This window comes from Dromiciops gliroides, chromosome 3 (genome assembly GCF_019393635.1).
Source record: "Dromiciops gliroides isolate mDroGli1 chromosome 3, mDroGli1.pri, whole genome shotgun sequence".
NCBI classification, from domain to species: Eukaryota; Metazoa; Chordata; class Mammalia; order Microbiotheria; family Microbiotheriidae; genus Dromiciops; species Dromiciops gliroides.
The window spans coordinates 7,555,488-7,578,852 of NC_057863.1; the positions used below are offsets into that span (position 1 = coordinate 7,555,488).

General features: G+C 43.7%; 1 protein-coding gene across 3 annotated transcripts in view; it reads left to right on the forward strand.

Moving 5' to 3' along the window:
- P3H2 (prolyl 3-hydroxylase 2) overlaps window positions 1-23,365 on the forward strand; it is a 138,033-nt gene that overhangs the window by 39,579 nt on the left and 75,089 nt on the right. The window lies entirely within an intron of this gene.

A 23,365-nucleotide genomic window follows, 5' to 3' on the forward strand; every position in this document is an offset into this window, starting at 1 on the left:
CTTTCCCTCTAACTGCCTTTCCTGTGAACAGCTGATTGCCTCCAGCTGATCATCACTAACTAGCCTCCAGCTGGGTACCACCTGAGGGTTTTGACAATATCTCTCCCATTCTAATTGGCAGTCTGCATTCTAGGTTCTGCTTCTTGGTCATCCTACCTGATTGAGTGCCTGTGTCTACTTAGTGTCCTAGTGATGTTGCAATAGGCTTGGAGCTGAGGGTCCAGGAGTCATTTAGCTTCTATTTGGCCTATAATTACAGACCATACCTCTAACCTCAGCCAATCTCCTCACCCTGGTGGGCATCTTTCTTATTGAATGTGTGATTGGATCCATTATCATTTGCCACCTGCTTGTGGAAAAACAGTTCAGAGAGACATAACAAATCTGAAAGGGTCTTTAGTGGGCAATTAACCTAATGCAAACTACAGAAAAGTCCTATATAAAATCCCCAATAAATGAGTATCTAGGCTCATCTTGAAAATGTCTCAAAAGAAGCTTCTTTACTAGGAAGCCCCTTCCATTTTGGGGACAATACTCATTGTTTGTCTTTCTCAATATGTTTTGCTTATATAGACATTGTATTTTCTTTTAATGTTATAGCCTTTTCTTCTCTTTTTCCAGATAATCCTTTGATTTTTTGTATTTTCATTCCCAATTGCTTTTCTTCTCTTTCGTTTCTTCGGCGTGGTTTGTCACTGTGACAAATATTTGCACTCATTTTTCTATTGTGTTGATTATTTGTCGTGTGGGTCATGAATTCACATTTATAATTTTTATTTCACTTTTGTTGTTGTTGTTATGGGTTTTTTTTTTTGGTTTTGGTTTTTTGGTGGGGCAATGACTTGGCTGTGGTAGCATTTAATTGATTCATGAAACAGAATTAATTTGAAATACTTGATAATGAATACACACATACCTCTGAACAATAGAATACTTTGTTATTCAGTTTTCATGTGCACCGGGAGCTGAAAAGCAATAGCTTATTTGCTCCTGAACATCTGAGCCTAAAAAGGAGTGGATGAGGAAGGATTAGATGTTTTGTGCAACATCCACTCCAGGTGAGAGATCCTGGTTAGGGATTAGACACCAAAAATGCCCCATGTTTTCTATAGTGATAATAACAACATAGCTCAATGTTAATATAAGCAGTTGGGATGATACCAGTCTTGGCATTTGCTGAGTAAACATCTGGATGATGTTGGAATGGCTAAAACAAACCAACCCGGCAAAAGTTAGGGTGATTGAGCCAGAGTCTCCACCCCTCCCAGCCACTGGGAATGTGTCATGTGGAGACTGTTTGTGTAGACTGAGAAAAAAACCTGTCACTTCACATCTGGAGAGTCTCTGAGGGGCACATTTCTAATACTCTAAAAGTTGGTACTAAGAGAGATTTCCCAGAGGCACATTAGAGAAGTTGGCATGGCCATTAAAATGTGTATCACAGCTCCTATTAGTAGATGGTTAACAAATGTTTGTGGGAGGGAGTAAGTGCTTTGAAACTTTAGCAAGAACTTTCCCAAGTTCTGGACCTTGGCACCAACTGCTTAATTTCAGGCAGGGGTGGGGGGGGAGGCAAAGGCGGGAGGAAGAGACAGAGACAGAGAAAGACAGAAAGACAGAGATAGACATGAGATTACTGGCATGATGTCTCATTCTGGTCCACCCAGAAACCCCTTGTTCTCTAGGTCCCCTGCAAAAAAGTGAATCAAGTGAGGGAAAACTGGAAATGGAGTTGGAGGAAAGACAGCCAAAACTGAGGTCATGGAAATTCCCATTTTGTGCCATTGGTGTTTTCATTAAAGATAGTTTTCAGGGTGACTTGGTTCACTCTGGAGAGTGTTAAAAAGGCCAAAGAGAACACTCAAAATGGGGAAGGGAATACAAGGAATCCCTGTGATTTGGGCAGCAATAGGATGTTTGCCCAACCAAGTGATGGGTCCTAGAAGGATCAAATAAGATATTATGTCAAAAGCACTTGCAAGTGCTCTATGACTGCCAGCTATCATAATATCTTCATTGTTAATAATGTTGGTATCAATTTTGGAATTAGCATTGAGAGAGAGAGAGAGAGAGAGAGAGAGAGAGAGAGAGAGAGAGAGAGAGAGGGAAACACTTCCAATGAGATCTCAGATCCATTGGAAGATTGAAGTATCTTTTGGAAGAGACTATTGGCCTTTCTTTCCCCCTTTGAGTCCCTAAATCACCAACTTACCAATCTCCCCACTCTAGACATCAGTTCAATGCTCTACCACTAATCACATGAAACAAGAGTGGAATCAGTAAAATTCCCAACCTGATGTAATTTCATGTATTCGAAGCTTTTTTGGATAGACTTAGACACTCACAATGGAGTTCTCTACCCATTTCCTTGACTCATGGAGTTGACTAGGATAGATGTTTGCTCGATCCTCTTAGAAAACACAACTGTTCTGTGGGGTCTAACAGAGAATACAGAACAAGTGACATCAGTAATGTGCAGTAGGCATTCCATCCTTTGTCCTTCCCTCTTAAAAGTCCCACAAAGCAGGTCGTGGGAGGGGCTGGCATATGGAAAGACAAAGCCAAGATTTTAGCAAATCTCCCTCCAAAGTAGATTAAGGCTGCTGTTCTTTAGGATGTGCTACACTGGATGTTTCTATATCGTGTGAATCACCGGAATTCTAGCTCAATTGAAAAAGAAGCCAATCCTTGGATTGAGGATGGAGGCCCTTTGTAAGTAATAAAAGGGAGATGTGACTTGCACAGGTGCCCCATTACAACCCTTTCACTGAGCAGAGGTAGCCAGGTTTCCATGTGTAAACCTCATCAGCTGCCTTTTTTCTGACCCTCGGCTCCTTCCAAGCCAACAATCAAAGAAATTGGAAAAGAGGGACTTTCCTGGGGGGAGACAGTGCTCCTCTTAAAGGCACAGGCCCTGGCACATCATAAGCACTTGATTCATCTTTCCTCCCTCCCTCCCTTTTTTATTCCCACCCCTTGCCACGCATAGACTTGTAAGGAGCCATGGCATTCGTGGGGGGGGGGGGTGGGATAAGACCTTTGAGGTCATCTAAGCCAACTCCCTACTTTTATAGATGAAGAAATGAGACCAAGAGGAGAGAAGTGACTGTCTCAAAGTAATACAAACAAGTGGCAGGATTGGGATCTGGGTAGATCTTAAGTTCTTTGAAGACAGCTTGCTTTTATTCCCTCTCCTCCATGACTAGCATGCAGCCTGATGGAGAGTAGGCTACATTTAACATACTCATTGAGTTGAATCATTCTGGGTCCCCATGAATGTGTAAAAGGGAGAAAGTGTCTAATACTGACCTCCTTCTGAGGCCAAAACCATTCATGGTGCATTAATCTGGGCTCCTTTTTTCCCCAGAAGGCCAAGTGATTCCATGCCGTCAAACCGCAGGGAATCTTTCTCAAATATGTTTGTAAAATGAATCATGTCTCAAGCCATGAATCCATCAGTCCCCATCTCCGCCCAGGCTCCTAAGAAGTGATCATGGAGAGCAGCTGATGACATCGATGTGAGCCTGAGTGGGCATCACGATGATGTTTTCTGAACCAAAGATCAGGCATGTGGCCTGGCAGAGTCGACTCCTGCTTTGGGGACAGGGTATGAGATCTGAAAACAGGGAAAATGGAGATCCTGCATAATACCTAATACAGAGAAGCAGATTGATAGAAAGGAAGAGACCGAAGAGTGGTGAAGGAAGATAGAGGGCAGCTGATGAAAGTGGCAGGTGGCTGAGTGGGGGAGGGCCACCTCCATGCCTTTCCTTCTCCTGAAGGCCAGTGAATTGAAGACTGGAATCCTGGATCAAGCCTTCTCCTCTCAATAGCTTATTACTGATAGATTTGTGGTGCTCAATTTTGGGGGGCATGGGGAGTGGAGGGGAAAGGGCTTTGGTTTGTTTCACTTCCTTTTGCTGTATGATACATATTTATAGATTTGTGATTTCACCAGAAGCAGTGGCACCAAACCATTCTTGACTTTGAACACTATTGTGTCCTTTGGGAACTGATTTAGCCATGGGATGCTGGGGAAGGATAGCCCTCATCTCAAAGCTCAACATCAGAAATAAGATAATTCAATAAGCAGGACTCCAGTTAAGGCACCAAATAGCTTAAGTAGCATTTCAATTCAATATGCATTCATTTAGCACCTACTGTATGCTGAGCACTAGACTAGGCACTGGAAATATGGAGATATAAATGAAATACCTGCTCCTAAGGAACTTATAGTCTGGCAAGATGGGATGGGGAGAAGACAAACATGAAAAGAGATATAAACACAAACTTAAGGAGAGGACACTAGCATGGGGTGAGGAGAGGAATATGGTTATTATGGAAGACTTCTTGGAAGATTTGCTCATGAGCTGAGCCTTGAAGGACACAGAAGAAAGACACCATGTGTGTAATGCCCTGGCATTTAAGAGAATGGCTGCCATTTTTAATAGCTGCCAGGCCAATTTCTATCAAATAATTACTACTATTCTTGATGATTATAATAATAATAATAAAATGATTCTCCTTGCTTTAGCATTTTAAGGCTTATGAATGCCAGTGCATAAAAACCCTTTGACATGTGGGTTGCATGAGAATGGTTGGAATTTTCATGTGGGGAGACTGAGGTTCAGAGGGATGAGCTGTTGTGCCCTAGGTCACCCAGATAACTAGTGAAGGAGAGAACAGTCAGCCCCAGCTGCCCCACTGAGAGTCAGAGGGTTTCTCTCTTCTGTGAATATACCACTCTGTCTGCTTTCTCACGGGTCCTTTCTTTTCCTGGATTTAAAAGCACCCTTAGGAATATTCCCCAATATGCTGTTCCCTTAATGTTCACTTGACCACAGTGCTCCCTTATTGGCAGGAGCTTTAAGCAGTTTCCTCATGAGGATTTCTTTTGCCACTTTTTCATGTTTGGCTGAAGGGTTGGGGTGGGTAGAGAGAGGGTGGGAACTAGCTGGGCCTGTGATATTATTGACATAAGGTGCATCCTTTAAGGGTATTCCTTCCATGGAGTAGATTGGCTGTTGTTCTGAACTAGTCTAGGGGCATTGAGAGGTTAAGTGATTAGCCCCGGGTCACACAGCCCATCTCTGTCAGAAGGGAGACAGGTACCCAGACCCAGTGCTTCTTGCTTCGAGGCTGGCTCTCCATCTGCAATGCCAAGCTTCCTCTCCCTTTTATCTTGAGTGTCTGAATGGATGCCTGGCATGTTTTTCCTCTCTCTGGTTGCCCTTTTTCTTAGGTATCCCCACTCCTGAATGCATACCTTGACTCCTTCGTCACCCTTTTTTTCTGATCTTAGAACTGCAGGGAGCCACACTTTCGTCACTGCCTTCTCCAACTCCCACTCTGCCTCAATTGACTGACTTAATAAGTTGCCAAAACTGAAAACAGTCCCTTGGCCTTCTTTTTGTTGATGAACCTCTTCCCAGGTTGCCATGCTGATCCTTGGGCAGCAAGCACACAGGATGGTCCCTATTTGAAATCCTTTCAGCACTGAAGGAATTTATCACTTATAGTATTTACCCATTCAAAGAGAGAACTTTTAGGGAGCCAGATTCACCTCTGTCTCAAGAGCCGTGGGCCATCTTTCCTTTGCTGCTTAGAGATTTCACATTTTTTACTAGTGAAAATGGGCAATTTTCATTATTTTTAAATAAATGTTTTTTTATGCCCCTTTGACATGTGACCAGTCCCTGAGCCCTGTGCTGGCCACAGTGGGAAGAGAACAAAGAAAGTGGGCTTCGGATGGCTCCCCAGTAGTAAGGAGCCATGGCTGGCTCCAGCCATTTGCTTCTGCCCCAGGATTCCCTCTTGTCTGTAAAGGCCTTGAAGAAGCAGGAAGGGGGGGAGGAGGAGGTCAGTTTGATGGAAGGAGAAGCAAAATGGAAATGAGTGGGTCTGGAAGGTGATCAAGGAGACCATTGGGATGAGGAAAAAATGATGCTGACTAGGACAGGGTCAGATTTTCCAGGCCTCAATGAGCACAGGCCTTTCATTCTCTTCAGGCAAGAGCCTGCTGCCCCTGCAGAGGCTGGATCACAAGGGAGGGCTGGTCAGAGAAGCCGTGGGCCGGGAGAGGCCCACCCCTCAGCACTGTCAGCCAGCTTTTGAGGTACACTTCTGGGCTCCTCCTGAGCTTTGCACAGCTATCTGGCTTTGTCCCTATCCCCAATAAATCACTACCCATTTGTGCTCCCGGAGGAGTTCCAGGCTTCCTGAACAGCTACCCAGAGTCTGGTATCACAACAAGATCACCCCTGGCTCCATGGGGGTGGGGGTGACTAATGGGAAACACTGTCACTTGTCTGGCTCAGCCTGGAGAGGACAAACATCTGGGAGAGGGGGAGGACTGGGTGGGTCCTGTGGGGGGCTCCCCCTCCTCCCAGTCCCCCCATCCTGCCCCGCCTGGCCAAGTCCATGTTCTTTTCTGAGCAGAACCACGGCTGCTTTTGTTTTGGTGGCTCTTTTGGGGTCTGTGCCGAACATCCTTTATTCATTAGGACCACGCCGTGATGCCCCTTAGCCGTCCTTTTAACAGGGTTAAAATAACGGAGTTGAATCTGAAGCTGACTGCTTCTGCAGGAGATTGGTCACTGACCCTCCTCTTGGTCTCTCCTGTCACCAGAGTCCCCCCTTTATTCTATTCCTCCCCATTTCTCTCTGTGTTTCTGTCTCTCTCTGTCTCTCTTTCTGTCTCTCCCTCTCTCTGTCTTTGACTCTGACTGTCTGTCTCGGTTGTTTCTAGCATTCCTACAATTCAGTTCCTCCATAAAATGGAGATAAGAACACCCCCTCCCTCACCGGGCTTTTGCAAGTATCAAACAAGATAATGTTTGTAAAACAATAGTAGGTGCTCGAGGAATGCTGATTCTCCTCCCGCACACCCTGCTTCTCTTCGCCTTCTGAGGAGAGCGCAGTGAGCAGGAAAGACTCTAATCAGCAAACTAGGTCTGGGCTCACCCCCCCACCTCCCTCCTCTTCCCTCTCCCTCCTCCTCTTCCTCTGTCCCCCTTTCTCTGCCACCCAGATGACACTTGGAGATCTTCTTCCAGTAAATAAGCATTAATTAAGCACCCATGAAATGCCAGGTACCTTGCTAACTTCTGGGGCACACTAGTCCCTGCCCTCAGGGAGATGAGTGAGGGGTGTGAATCCCCTGCTTGTGGGGCAGGGTGAGCCTGGTAGAGATTAAAGTCTGGCTTTCTTATGTAAACAGCAGGAGGGTTCCAGGAGGCTCTGGGTTGGTGCCTGAGGGGAAGGGAGAGGAAGATAAAGGAGGAGCCTTGGTTCCTGTACGTGAGGCCAGGATGGGCCAGCAGGTGCCTCTGTCTCAGGCTGTGCTGAGGGAGCATCTCAAAGAGACAAGCCTGTGGCAGCTCCAGGCAGGAAAGGCTCCTTGGCCTGGGGCTCACTCACCAGGGTGCAGAGATGGCCTTGGCGCTGGGCTTTCCAGGAAGGGCGGGAGCCGAATGGAGGGAGACGAAGGGCACTTACCCACCAAAGGGGGCAGGCAGGAGTGGGAAAAGGGAGTTTTGATAGAGAACAGGTCCACCTGATTTGAGAGAAGTGTCCACTTGATAATTACTTCCAAATGGAAGGCCTGGGAATTGTCTTGTTCCCTTCTGGCCCACCCACCCATGTGGTTATACCAGATCGTTCAGCTGAATTTTTATTGGTGAGAAGAGGATTGACAGGGCTTGGTTGGGAGGGATGGCTAATAGAGATGAGTCAGGACCAAAGTCCAGCAACCAGTCAATCAAAAGGCACTAATTAAACAAAACAAACAAACAAAAAAACAAGGGCAGCTAGATAGCACGGTGGTTAAAGCGCTGGCCCTGGATTCAGGAGTACCTGAGTTCAAATCCAGCCTCAGACACTTACTAGCTGTGTGACCCTGGGCAAGTCACTTAACCCCCATTGCCCCACAAAAAGGCACTAATTAAGTGCCTACTGTATGCCAGGCACTGTGCCAGGTCTTGGGGCCACTAATACAGGAATTGAGATCATCTCTGCCCTCAAAGAGATTACATGCCAACACACACATACATGGATGTACATAGACACACATGTGCATACATACACTGATAAGCAAACACACAGACATGGATGCACATAGACACACATGTGCATGCGTACATGCACTGACACACAGACATACATGCATGGATGCATTATAAACACATTTGCTTACATGCATGTACTGACACGCAGGCACACATAAACACATGTATGCATGCATCCATCCAGGCATATATGCATTCATTCACACATACATATTTACAGGATACCTTCAAAGGAGGTGCAAGGGAACTTTAGAAGGGAGGGCAGCAGCAGCAGCAGCAGGTGAGATGGAGGAAGCGCTGTTGACAATGCCAATCTCCGGGCCATGCCTGGCTCTGTTTCTAATATGTTGATCCCTTCCAAAGTGTGTGCCCGAACCACAGCTCACAGTCACCCTCATGGCAGAATCAGACCACGAGCCACAGATGGTAGATGGAAACCTTATCTTCTTCCTCACCCCCTGAGCCACTCCCACTTGTGGCTTGGGATGTTTTCCAGTGACCTGCAAGCTTAGGGCGATTCTCATGCATCATTCTGGCTGGGGAAGAAATCCCTCCCAACTCTGTAGTAGGGTTTCAAGTCATTTTCTTTGCTGTTATCCTGGCAGTTGGTTGGGACTACTTATTCACCCACTTCCCACATAAGGAGACTGAGCTTCAGGTGAGTTCAGCGGTTTGCCCACAGCCACATCGCTAATAAGTGGGATTGAAGCCGGATTTGAAGCCCGTGGCTCCTGTCACTAAGGGAAGTGGTCTTTCCCACTCTGCCAGACTTCCCTTCTTGGAACGTGCTAATGTGTTCAAATTCATTTCCTAAATGAGCATGCTTGGTTTCTGGGCAAACGGGCATGCTTTCATTCTTTGTTAGATTTATTGCTGGTTCAGATGTCAGCGGGGCCCGTCGGTGGGCTTTCCTATCGGGAAGTCAAATCCAGGAGTCCCCAAGGGCCTGGGAGCAGAGAAGCAGAGAAGGGGGGAGGGGGGCAGATTTATGGGGCATGCTCACATGGCCTGCCTTTGGAGCCCAGGGGCCTTCCTGCCTCAGCCTCCCCCTCTCACCCCTCACCCTAACCAGGCAGAAAGGCGGTCTGCAGCCAGCTCTGTTACACATGAACTCAAATTACCCGGGAGGTGAGGTCACATTTTCCAAAGGCTTATTCCTAGCCCTGGCTATGGGGGGAGGGGGAGGGGGCACCGAGCGGGGCAGGCCAGGGCTGTGTGTCTGCTGGGCGATGAATGGATGGCTGCCTCCCCACAATATGTGTTCTGGGATGTTCCCCAGATTGGAGCACGTGTGGCTGAGCACTGTTGCCTGATCCAGTCTTCCGCATCCTTGGCACAAGGCTCCGCTCCCCTGATTAGAAGCATCCCCGAGGCTTACCCAGGGGAGAGCCCTTCTCCAGTGTGACCAGATCCCCCGTCCACTGCATCTATTTTCCAGGAACAGAATGGGGGGGGAGGAGGGTAGACATCAGCAAGTCTTTCTTTGCAAGGCCAGTTTGCTCAAGGGAGATGCTTGTGACCGGGAAGAAGAATGTGAGCAGAGATGAAACTGATGTCAGTGAAAGTTAAATCATTTAAAAGAAGTGAAAATAGAAGGAACACTCATAAGGTTTCTGGAGAACAGAGATAGGGGAACCCCAGGGCAAAATAGTGTTGGGATGGGATCAAAGAAGGCCACTCGCTGTCCCCAGTGCTTGTATCTACTCGATGTTCTTCCTTATGAGTCGTGTGTGTGTGTGTGTGTGTGTGTGTGACAAATACATACAAAAGTCATCAATAAAACTCAATTATAAACTTAAGCAAGCACTGGGTGAGGGATGGGGTTGGGGGTGGGGGATAGGGCTGCTACCCGGCTCATTACTTCAGGATTTGTTAGGACTGAGCCTCCAGGAGCTGCCCAGCCTTGTTTCCCACATCTGAGATTAGATGGAAATGGGACCAGCCCCTAGAGCTGAAGAGGGAAAGTCAGTTTTCATCACAGCTCCCGGCTCAGAGGATCTCTAGCCTGATGAAATCTGAACTCAGTCGGATGAACTCTCATTGTACAGAGGAGGACCTCATTAAAGGGTACTGGGGGCAGAATGGAGATTTGAAGCCAGGTCTTCTGACTCTAGCCTCAGGAATGCCTCTATCTTGCTGATTCTCCAGTCCCAGGGGTTCCCTGTATGGATGATCCTACCAGGTCCCCAGTGGATTTGGAGGCTCTTCTCTGCTGAGCTCAGCCACTGACCATGTGAGTCACTCAGTGCTCCTGTCCTTTGGGCCCACCTGCACTAGCCTTTAACAATCCATCAGAGGACATGTTTTCCACTTACAAGAGGCTCCTTCCTGTGTGAGCCCCTGCCAAGGGCACACCATGCTTTCTGCATGTAGGGTTTTTTCCACCTTTGGGAGGTTGTGTTCTCTTTGTCAATGTGAAGCCCAGGCTGCAGCTGTCAGGTCATCTTTCCATCCTGCCTTTCTTCCATCCATCTTTCCAGATGCCATTTGGAACAGGGAAAGGGAATTGAACATTAAAGAGTTTTATTTCAAACATGAATTGAAATGGTTTGGGGAAGCTTTCCTCCTTCATCCCCATGTCCCACAAGCAGACAGACACAAGGACACCAATCCATGCTGTACCTAGCAAGGAGCCGGAGGGGTCAGCAGCATCCCTGGCATAGGAATGACCTTCGCTGAAGAATGTGCTAGTGTTCAAGGAGCAATAGGCTTCACTGGTTTCTACAGAGTGCTGACCATACCTCCTAACTCCCATCTAAGAGATTTGTAACCACCAGATGGCGTGGACAGCCACTTGGCTGCCCCTGTTCAGTAAAAGGAGGTCCGCATCCCACACTTTTACTGATGGTTTGCAGATGCCTGCTGGCTGGAAGGACTGTGGAGGTGGGAGATCACTTTGCTTAGCAGAATCAGCAGCCTTCGAGCCATGTTTGTTACTCCTTGTTTACTGGCCCGGGTTCATTGGGAAGAGGAGTCTGGATTAATGCAATCAGAAATTAGCTCTGAGCTTCTTCCTGTTGACCAGACCCTGCCTTTTTTGGAACTTGCTTCATTTCAAGCAAGCTTTGCTACCTGACCTGGGTGTAATGATGAAGACTCTCCCTTTACAATCTGACCTAAGTTCATATGGAATGTTTGTACCCCATCTGTGGTAGACTCTTTGGAGCTCATATTGGTGTGATCAGCCACAGTCGGAAACACTGTACTTTGATCCCAACATCATGATGTCATTTTGGTCCTCTTCAAGTGTGAAGGACAACAACCAACCAGCCAGCAATCTGGCCTCTTCCAATCTCCCATCTCCCTTCCAAATTGAGCTCAAGTACTACCTGCAGGAATCCTTCCCTGACTCCTCCCCACCTCTCCCACAACCTTATATTTATAGTCTATGTGTCTTACCTCTCCAGGGGTTGTCTCCCCTGATAGCATCTAAGTTCCTTAAGGGAAGGGATTGTTTCACTTTAGTCTTGGCATCCCCAGTGATTTAGCCAGGTGGCTGAACTATAATAGGTGCTTAATAAATGTTTGTTACTTTATTAATTTCACCCTGTTTTTGACCCCATGGGAGAATTTTGCTGAGTTAGCTTGGATGATACAGACCAACCTTGGTTGATGGGTTCAATTAATCAGTTAGGCACTGGGTGGGTGATTCAAGACTTTTCTCCTCATTTTCTGGTGTGTGCACATGTCCTTGAGTGTGTGTTTGCCTAGATTTTAGCTTTTCCATAAAAAAGAGTCAAATGTCCTTCCTATAAAAATTCACTACTCACTATAAGGCTGATAACCAACATTGAGAAAATCAGTGGGAAAGATTTAAATTACAGTGAAGGAGGGAATTCCCTGAAGGAAGCCTGGTTGACAAACAAACATTGGGATAGGAAAGGGCAGAGATGCGAACTGATTGACAGCATCACTGATCATCAGATCTTAGAACTAAACCATCTACTCTAACTAAATTAAGAACCGGAAAGAAGTGACTTGTTCATTGCATTTACTCCCCTTGCATTCTATCAATGGATGAATGGATATACATTGTTTTAAAAGCCAGAATGTTTTAAATGCATACACAATTCTTTTGTTAGGCATCTCTTTCAAATATGAGACTTTTCCAGTATCTATTATTATCTATCTGTCTATCTATATTTCTGTTTATCATATTTCTGTCAATCTGTTTATCCAGCTATCTATCAGTTTATATGTCTATAAATCTGTGAGTCTATTTATCTATAATCTGTTTATCTGTCTGTCTATGTTTTCAAGAATTCGTTGTCCTAAGTGGATAAATACAATCGAAATTGGGAAGAATAGAGGTTGACAAAAAGAACCACCTGTTACTCATTCATCCTCTTCCTTCCCCTTTGGGTCTTACTTCCTTTAGAACAGGAGTCCAAGGTCATTCATAATCCTTGCTACAGCTCCCACAAAGCAATCTTTCACTTCCTCAAGGAGAACATGAGCCGTCCTCTGAAACATCACAGCTGTACCCAGTGCCTATTCTCAGTCTCTTTAATCTTAAAATGCAATCACAGTATGTTTTGTGTACATGAATACTGGCCCTGAGGGAACTCAGGAAAATAAGAGGAAGAGGGGTTGTCCTTGGCATCTTGCCAGGGCTGCAAAGCCAGAATGTTCTGCACCTTTTCAGTGAATGATAGACTTACAGTTGGGAGGGGAGTCCATTGGGATGACATTGCCCATAATGGAACAATTGTTCCTTTTCAATATGGCAGATGGATGGTCTTCCCAACTCTACTGAAAGGCCTCCAGTAATGGGGTACATACTCCCTTAAGAGCAGTTCATTCTGCTTTGGGACAGCCTTTACTGTTAGGGAAACATTCTTTGCATCCATCTCCATCAAATGATTTGGGGCTTCCACTCATGTCTGTAGTTCTGCCTTCTAAGGCCAAGACAAAGCTTACTACTTCATCCTCTTCTTCTCCATAACAAGACTTCAGACTCTTGAATGTGGCTCTGGAAATGCTCATGAACTCAAGTTCTGTCTTCTAAATGTTCATAGTCCTGCGGCTAATGGTCTGTGGTACAGACTGGAAGCCCTTTGCCATCCTGGTCCCCCTTCTTGGGACACGATCCAGCTTTATCAATGACTTTCCCAAAATGCAATGTCAGAAGTGAATGAGATCTCCAGAGATATCAAAGTGTGACTAATAAGAATCTTGATAGCATTTATATAACACTGTTTATCTCATTTGATTATCTACAAGGTAGATGCTATTATACAGATCTTCACCTACAGATAAGAATACTGAGGCAGACAGAGGTTAAGTGACTTGTCCTGGGTCACACATCCAGTGTCTGAGGCCAGATTTTATCTCAAGTCTTTCTGTCCCTTGCTCAGGGCTGGGGACTATGGTAATACATAACTCCTTAGAACTTGGCACCATCCAGTTCACTTCAGCAAGCATTCAATAATCACATACTGTGCTCCAGGCACTGAACCCAGTTCTGGGAATACAAAAACTAAAATCCAACAGAGGACTCCCTGTGTTTTTCTTAATGAAGACTAAATTAATGCAAGATTCCTTGGCTGTCATGTTACTCTGGTGACTTCTACTGTATAAGCAGTACCAGTATTACAGAGTCCCAGAACCTGTTAGATGGGGCCCCAGCAGTATGTAGTTCATCCCAGACATGAAAGGATTATACAGACCTAAGAAGAGAGAGGGGGGGAGTTTGCTAGCCTCTGGTGGGTCTTGGGGTAAAAGTTGAGAATCTCCTCATGTTTCCCTTTCATGCTTCTCACAGTGACTGAACAATAAATAGTAGGTGCTTAATAAATGCATGTGTGTTGATTTGTTGTTGTAACATGATGAAAAAGAAGCAAGATCATGAGTTTCCTCTTTCTTGCTTTTGAGCTATTTTTGTAAGGTAAGCCTTAACATTACTTGTTTGTAGAGACTAAATTCTGGGCTTGTTTTTAACACTAAATCCATGCTTCTCTTGAAATTGTATGCAAATTAATTCTCTGTCTCAATCTTGTTGATCAATGGGCAGGATGAAAATTCTGCTATATGAGCTAGCACATCAGCAAGCATTATCTGTAATGAAGATAATCTTGAAGTCTCCCCAATAAGATCAGGGGTGAAGCAATAATGCCCATTATCATCTCTACTATTCAATAGGATACTAGAAATTTTAGCTGTTGCAATGAGAGAAGAAAATCATCTGGAAAAATTAGAATAGAAAATGAGGAAACAGGACTGTCATTCTTTGCAGATGATATAATGTTATACTTAGAGAATCAATGAAAAAACTACTTGAAATAATTAACAACTTTAGCAAAGTTACATGATACACATAAATCCACAAAAATCATCAGCATTTCTGTATATTGCCAACAAAGTCCAGCAGCAAGAGATAGAAAGAAAAATTCAATTTAAAATAACTTTAGACCATATAAAATATTTGGGAGTCTCCCTGTCAAGACAAACCCAGGAACTATATGAACACAATATAAAACACTTTTCTCACAAAGATAGTCAGATCTAAACAACTGGAAAAATACTACTTGTTTGGGGGGGAGGCTGAGCCAATATAATAAAACTGATAATTCTATCAAATTAATCTATATATTTAGTGCCATACCAATCAATCCTCTAAATGGTCATTTGCCACTGTTTTCTTTCTGGCATAGTGAGGTTGAGGCATTGCTAACTTTGTGCCCACCTCCTACTGAATGTTCCCTGTTCTAGATCTTGCATGGTGGTGACTGGGAGGGAAGGGATCTAATGGACATGAGGGTCAATGTTATAGGGGCAGGAGAGGGTTGTGATTTAGACTGTTACTGCCACATTTTGGCTAGTAGAGGCTCTTTCCACTATTGGGGAACAGTATATGGAAAAAGCTATTAGCTTGAATTCCAGAGAACATCAGCACAGCCACTAACTATGGTCCAGCCCAGCTGTGGAGTGGTACCTATTTTCACTTATCTGTCAGTCAGCAGCATAATTAAACAAGGTGGCCCCTCCCATTGTGTGGGAAGCTCCGCCCTTATAAAACACAAAAGACTCATTTAATAAGATTCTCTTTCAGTGGCTTCCATGTTCCCCTGATGCCATTGAGAGAGTTAATGACATTCTCAGGGATATTTATTAAACCAAAAGCTTCTTACTTAGACTGAGTCAGATTATAATGGGAAAGAACAAATTCTACTGATTTTGTTCTTGTCTGTCCTTTGTGGTATTTCTATTTTCTTTTTTGGCATATCTGTTTTTAAGAGGGGAGACAGAGCCTACAAAGGGCCTGTTTTGTTTTGTTTTTTTTTTTCCCTGTAAGATGAGACTTATCCAGAATCTTGTACTCCTGGAGTTACAAGGGGTTGAGCTAGTCTTTCTGAATGGCAATCCCATGTACTTAAGGGCAAGGTCCTTGTTCTTACAAATTTTCCATCCTCCTCCACAGCTGAAGTTGTCTTCTTTGGCATTTTGCTGATTCAACTCCCATTCTTGATGGATTCAAGAATTCACTGTGGGATGAAACCTGGCAGATAACCTCTGGGGGAGGCAAAATTATTCTAAAGTAACATTTTCTTAAGTAGCATACAAGAATCCCTGGTTTGGGGAGTTTTCTTTGGTTTCCACTTTAAATTCTTGTTATTTTCCCCAAAAAACTGGTGACAGCAAAGCCCAGGAATTTTCCAAGGGGTCAATTTTGTTAGTCTTCTTTTGATGACTTACAATAAGAAGAAAGACAAAAAAAAGAGAGAGAGTCGGCTTAAGGGAAAAAACATACTTTCCTTTGAGTGGATTTTTTTTTAATTTTTAATTTTTATTTATTTGTTTGTTTGCTTATTTATTTATTATTTATTTTGGTGGGGCAATGAGGATTAAATAACTTGCCCAGGGTCACACAGCTAGTAAGTGACAAATGTGTGAGGCTGGATTTGAACTCAGGTCCTCCTGAATCCAGGGCTGGTGTGTTATCCACTGTGCCACCTAGTTGCCCCCAGGAACTTATTTTTAAGTAATGGAAAGTATCTGATAATTGGATTGCCTTAATTTCCAATTCTGCTTTAGCATTTCAGAATGCTAAGGTGAAAGATTTAACCCCTCTGTAATGTAATTAAATTACATGACAATAAAGGATTGACCATCAATGAAGCCCTGAGAATTCTATTTTTGCTCTGTTTCCTAGATTCTATTTCTGTAGAGAAAGCCTTTACTTAGATTTTCATCATCTGACTTCTTAGTCATTCATTCACCCAATTGTATCACCAGCTGCAAGAGAACAATGAGAGTTTCTAAAACACAATAATCTCTCATAGATTTCTGAGATTGTAAGACCATAGAGTTGGAAGGGATACGTAACATCATTAACTATGATCTTCTCATTTTACAGAGAAGGGAATGGAGGTCAATAAGAAGCGAATGCCTTGGCCAGAATCTTAGTGAAGGTTGGGGTTGAACTCAAGTCTTCTTGACTTATGGTGGTTTGCTCTTTATCCAACATACCATATTATTTGGGGTATGGCAGGTGTTCAGGGAAGACTAGCACCTCTGGTGTGAGGGCCACCAAACACTTTTTTGGGGCTGCTCATATAGCATGCACAGTGGCCACACCTCAGTAAACCATTTTGGTAGGTTGAGGGTAATCAAGGGGTCTCAAACCCTTCTGTGAGTTACGGGGTACATCTACTCCAAGGATGTAAAGACTTCCCCTAGCACAATAGGTAGAGGAGAACAATTTGTTTCCGCAGCAATGAAGGCTGCAGAAGCAGGAACAGCAGAGTACTTAGAGCTGGTTAGACATCAATGACACCAATACCAAAGTCATCTACTGCATCCCACCCCATCAATGGGAATCCTGGCTTCTTCTGCCACTGGCCTTTAATGACTATGAAAGGCAGAGTGAGGCTCTGCCTCACCTAAATCCTTCACATGCAAGTCTAAGACAACATCCCAAGAAGCCATTAGTTCTCTTAAAACAAAGGACAACTGATGACAACACCATTCTGCTTAGGCTAGACCAGTCAATAAGCAAAAATTTCTTTGGGATGTATTACGCACCAACGTTTTCCTAGGTGCTGCAGCAGAAATAAAAGAATCCCTACTCTGAAGAATCTTACATTCTATCAGGGGAAGTAACTTGCATATATCCAAGTTCATAAAATCTCTGTGTATATGTGTGTATGTGTGTGTAGCATAAATACATCATGTTTGATGGGCCCTGGTTTTTCTGAGGGGAAATCAGCAAGTGCTTTGTACAGGAGGCGGGCTTGAAGTGAGATGTGAAGGGGTTAAAGAGGTAGAGCTAAGGATGCAGGACCTTCCTGACATGAAGACCAGCTGGGGCAAAATAGAGTGATATAAAATGGAATGTTATATTTCAGGGACAGCAACGACTCAAAAAACATAGAACCTCACAGGCATCATTGAAAACCTATTGGGATTTCTTCTTGGCTGTTGAGATGGTTCAGGGAACTGGGGAAGGGGAGCTTGAGGGCAAGTCCCTTCTTTTATTTTGTAGTTTAACTTAGCAAATCCCTGAGAGAAGTATCGCATTTCTCAAAGGATCCCTGCTTTTATCAGATAGTTTGTTTATAAGGCCAACTTGCAGTGGCCTCTGCCCATTCTGATAACTTTGCCTCTTCAGCAAGCCTGTCCAAGATCCCTAAGTAAAGAAGTGGGGTCAAGAAACTCTAGCGGTGTTTGGGGAGAAGCAGTTAGTACTGTTTGACTGGAACCTTAGGGACATATGTGCGATAAGATTGGAAAGGGGGTCACGGACCAGGTTGTTGAGGTTCTTGAAAGCTAAGGCAGGCAGCTCAGCACTTGAGCTTAGGGACAAGGGAAAGTGTAGAGAAGAAAGAATAGAATTGTGGGAGAGAGACAGAGAGACACACACAGAGAGAGAGATAAAGACAGAGAGAGACAGAGACAGAGAGAAACACCATGGCATAGAAGCCTAGAGATAAGAATGTATTATAGAAGGGTTCAGATGATGGATAGGAGTCAAGGAGACCTTAAAAGAAACAATTATTTGCGGCCATTCAGTCATTGATAACCTTGAAGAGCAGTTGTCAGTTGCTTATTAGAAATGAAAATTAGATTCTGGGGTTGAGAATTTAGGGAGAGGGTATGGGATGGGGGAAATGGAGGCCTTGACTATAGAATATTCTTTCTAGAAGATAGGCAGTAAAATTTAACTCCAAATTCAATTCAAGAAGGGCTTGAAAGGACAGAGAGAGGCTTTCTGTTTTAACTTGGGCAGACATGAACATGTTGGTGAGATAGCTTGATGCTTTCCCACAAATATTCATTTACCAAATGCTTAATAAATGCCTCCTACATATAATGCTCTAGGCAAATACATAAATAAATGAAACCTTTATGGGCCAAGAGACCTATAAAGAGACTTTTAGATTTGGGTTGGGGCCTGAACTATGTTGGTCACCATGAAAATATGAGTTGAAGGCCCAATTGTTAGGACTTTTAATAAGATCTGCATTTACTGAACCAAGATAGGCACCTCATGAGTGCTCTGGCACTAGAGGATGGATACTAATGGAAAATATGAGCTGACCACTGTTTATCTCCATTTCTCCCTGTCAAGACAAACCCAGGAACTATATGAACACAATATAAAACACTTTTCTCACAAAGATAGTCAGATCTAAACAACTGGAAAAATACTACTTGCTTGGGGGAGAGGCTGAGCCAATATAATAAATAATAATAATAATAAATATAATAATAATAAATAATAAAACTGACAATTCTATCAAATTAATCTATATATTTAGTGCCATACCTCTGTTCTATGGGACAATGTTTGGGGTGCAGCCACTCACAGCCACCATTTACCTTTCCATTGTTCTTTATGTAAGTCTCAAATTGGGTTCTTTGGAAAATGGGGGCTCTTGGCCATATAATATCACCAGAATATCGATGTCATGAGGATGGGTCTTTGTTTCAAGGAGGAACATGGCTGGCATTAATGTGACTTTCCAGTTTCTCAGTGGCCTCCCAGTCTTCTATCCATCTCCTATCAAATTCTCAGCCCAATTTATCTAAGATTTGTAGTTTGACAGACAAGCTCTGCTGCTCACTGCCCTCACTGCCTATCACAGCTTCCCCAAGATAGAGAAGAATGCCAATCACTCAAAAAAGGGGAAGCCAAGCAAAGGATGCCTAGAAGATGGAGCTGGACCTATAAATTGACTGGTTCACACTGGGAGATGAAGCTCCACCCACCAAAGCAGGGGAGCTCCTTCTGAAGAATGCAAATGTCTATGGAATGGTCAGCTCTTGGATCAGGAAACGCAGATGGAAGAGCAACCCTTTGAGCTCACCCACGTTAGTCCAATGTGGCTGGTGGGCCTAGCACTTAAGAAGGAGAGAAGAGGATGGGTGTGATTGGAAAGGACGAGGCCAGGGCATGCTCAACACGATGCCTCATTCTCACAAGGAGACAGAAAAGGCATGGTCAAGATGGAGGGTCAGAAAGGGAGGTAAATGGGCATGCCCTGGGAACAGGGGAAGCCAATGGACAAACAGGGTGCTATACTGCCCCAGAGGGGCTTCTTCTGTGCAGGATTTTTGGGAGAAAATGAATAAGATTCATATAAGATGTGGGGGAGGAGCATAGATTTAGACCCACACCCATGGAAGCCATGCCTGCAATGAGAAGATCATTGATCATCAATATAATGAAAGTGGATAGGGCCTAGACCTGGAATAGGGAACACCCAGGGAAGAACACTTCCTCTACCAATTCAATCTGCAACTTTGTCTTAGAAAATGGCCTGGGGCCCTGAGAAGGCCAGTGACTTGCCCAGGGTCACACAGACAGTACATATAGGAGGTGAGACTAAAGTCAAAGGCTACTTGACTCCAAGGTGATGCCCCTCCTCATCCTGAACCCTGCCTCTCTATCATCAAAATAGTCTGAGTTGTGAGGAGCCCCATCTGCTTACACTAATAGCTCCCATTTCTGTCATGTGTTCCAGTCTTTAGTCTTCTGCCTCTGGCAGTCCTGAAGGAAAGGAGGTGCAGTTATCATTCTCTTCTGACTGGTGGAGAAATGAGGTCAGAGCAATTTATCACTTTGCTCACCATCACACTGAAATAAATTGGCAAAGTTAGTCTGAATTCTGTGAATTTTCTTTTATATGCTACTGTTAACTTTTTTCTTTTTTCTTTAGAGATTGAAAACGAATAAGAGCAATGGCACAAAGATATTGAGTTGGTTTTATTAGGATCATGAGGTGTATTTATTAAACACTAACAGTGTTCCAAGTTCTGTGGTAATCATTGGACTATATGTTTAGAGATGGTAGGGACATCAGAGGTCATCTAATCCAACTCTTCCATTTTACAGTTGAGGAAACTGAGACCCCCAGAAGTTAAGTGACTTGCCCAAGTTCCCCTGTGCACTAAATGTCAGAAGTAGGATTTAAAACCAGGTCTCTGGACTCCAAACCCACAGCCTTTTCACCTGTAGCCCAGTTGCTCCCAATTCTATTCTTTACCATATTCAAGAAGGATCCATTTTGAGTAACAGTGACTTAGCTTTTGAACTATGGGGCAGGCTTTGAACTCCAGTGCAGGTTTAATCACAAATGAGGACCCTCCCCTTACTCCCATAGCCCCATTGTTCAACAACAGTAATGTATTCCCATGGAGAGAGCTCCCTGACAATTGATCACAGTCAGAGCAAAATAGTCCTTTGACTGCAAGGGGCCAGGAGGCATTTGTGAGGTCTTTCTTAGGGATCAATCTCTCTGGGCTCCAGGGAGTTTTATCTCCTTAGTGTTTTTGCTGAAGTAAGTCACATGTCAAGGTCATAAGTCATGACAAGAAGGGAGTAAATATCTGGGAAAGAACACTCTTTAATAATGATTAAGGACATGTTTGTTGTGGGTTTTGGAAACATCCTGAGAATGCAATCAATCTGATGGCTAATCCATTATCTGCATGTTTTTCTTTCTAAAGCATTTTGGGGACTGTCTTTAAAAAAAAAACAACTCAAAAATAAACGAATATATATATATATATATATATTTGTATATATGTCTATATGTTTGTTTTCTCTCTTTTTAAACTTGTTGTACCCTCTTTTAAAGGCTTAATTGCTACCCTTTGTCCTTATATCACTTTCACTTCCAAACATAGCCTCCCTAACCCCCCCCAACCACCCTTCAAGCAAATACCCGCCCCTCAAAATAAAAAAAAAAAAGAATGTAGTGGAGCAGTTCAGAAAAATTAAACAATCAGTCAATTAAATCTGGCCATAGAGACAGTGTTAAATACCCCTAAGCACCCACTTCAGAAAAAGCAATGGGGTTTCCTCCTCACATCTTTCCTTTAGGCTCAAGATTGACAAGGACCTGACCCCCCTGACTGGAAAGGGAAAGAGAAAGCCCCAGTATGATCACAACATGGGGTCTGGATGTTTGTGGTTCTTTGCCATCATCATTGTTGCTTTTCCCCTAGTGCTTACTCTTATCTCTAGGGAGATTCCAATGAAAGTATTGTGTGGGGGCCCTGGTTGTATCATCCTAGTAAGTGCCCTCCCACCCCCACCTCCCCTTTGCTTTATTTTGTTTGCATAGACACAAACTAAAAGGAGAGATTTTATACAAATATTAAAACATGACTTATTTTGTTTTTAGCCTATTCAGTCTCATGTTATATGTGTGTGAACACACTTGTACATGTGTGCAAACATAACTGTCTTAGGGGCCAGTTATAGCCTCAAGTGCTGAATGTAAGGCCAAGCACTGGCCTCTTTACTCAATAGAATTACAAGCACAATGGCCCACACGCCTTCCATCACTTGAATTGTTTTCTGGGGCATTACAGACTCTTTAGAGGGCCATCAATCAATCAATCAATCAATCGATAAATCGATAAACATTTATTAAGTACCCACTGTGTGCCAGGCTAAGTGGCAGGATACAAAAAAAAAGGAAAAAACAGCCCCTTCCTTCAAGAAGTTTCAAGTCTAGTTGGGGGGGGGGGAAGACACAAACAAATACCCACAAAGCAATCTATATACAGAACAAATAAGAAAGAATTAGCAGAGGGAAGGCACTGGAAGAGAGGTTGGGCATGGCTTCCTGTAGAAGGTGGGATCTCAGTTGGGACTTGAAGGAAGCTATGGGGGTGAATCATCAGACTGGAGGAGGGAGGGTGTTCCAGGCATGGGAGATGGCCAGAAAGAATGCCCAGGGCTCAGAGATGGTCTGTCCTGTTCATGTAACAGCAGCAAGGGTGAACTGATCCAACCATTCTGGAGAGCAATTTGGAACTATGCCCAAAGGGCTATGGGACTGTTCATACCCTTTGACCCAGTGGTACCACTGTTAGGTCTGTATCCCAAAAAGATCATAGAAAAGGGAAAAGGACCCACATGTACAAAAATATTTATAGCCGTTTTCTTTGTGGTGGCAAAGAATTGGAAATCAAGGGAATGTCCAACAATAGGGGAATGGCTAAACAAGTTGTGGCATATTAATGTAATGGAATACTATTGTGCTGTAAGAAACAATGAGCAGGAGTTGTTTAAAGAAACCTGGAAGGACTTATATGAACTGATGCTGACTGAGAAGAGCAGAACCAGGAGAACATTGTACACAGTAACAGCAACATTGTGTGATGAACAATGGGGATAGACTTGGCTCTTCTCAGCAGTGCAACAATCCAAAACAGTTTCAAAGAACTTGCGATAGAAAATGTTCTCAACATCCAGAAAAAAAGAACTGTGAATTATGAATGCAGATTGAATCATACTGTTTCTACTTTTGCACTGTTTTTTTTTTCCTTCTTGTTTGACGTTTTCCCTTTGTCCTCTGATTCTTCTTTCACAAAATGACTACTGTAGAAATATGTTTGATGTGATTGTACATATACAACCTATATCAGATTGCTTTCCGTCTTGGGGAGGAGGGAGGGAAGGGAGGTAAGAAGAAAAGAAAAATTTGGAACTAAAAATCCAGTGAAAACAAATGTTGAAAACTATCCTTATATGTAATATGTAACTGGAAAATAATAAAAATAAAATTACACACACACACACACACACACACACACATATCCCCCTAGGACCTAAAATAGTGCCTGACACTTAGTAGGTACTTAGTAAATATTTATTGGATTGAAGAAAAAAACAGCAGCAAGGGAGGCTAGTGTCACTGGGCTGACAAGTCAGGGAAGAAGGTGTAAGAAACCTGGGAAGCGGGGAGAGGTGTAGGCCATGAAGGGCTCTGAATGCAAGAAGATTTTGTATTTGATCTTGGAGGCACTTGGGAGTCACTGGAGTTTACTGAGGGAAGGGCAGT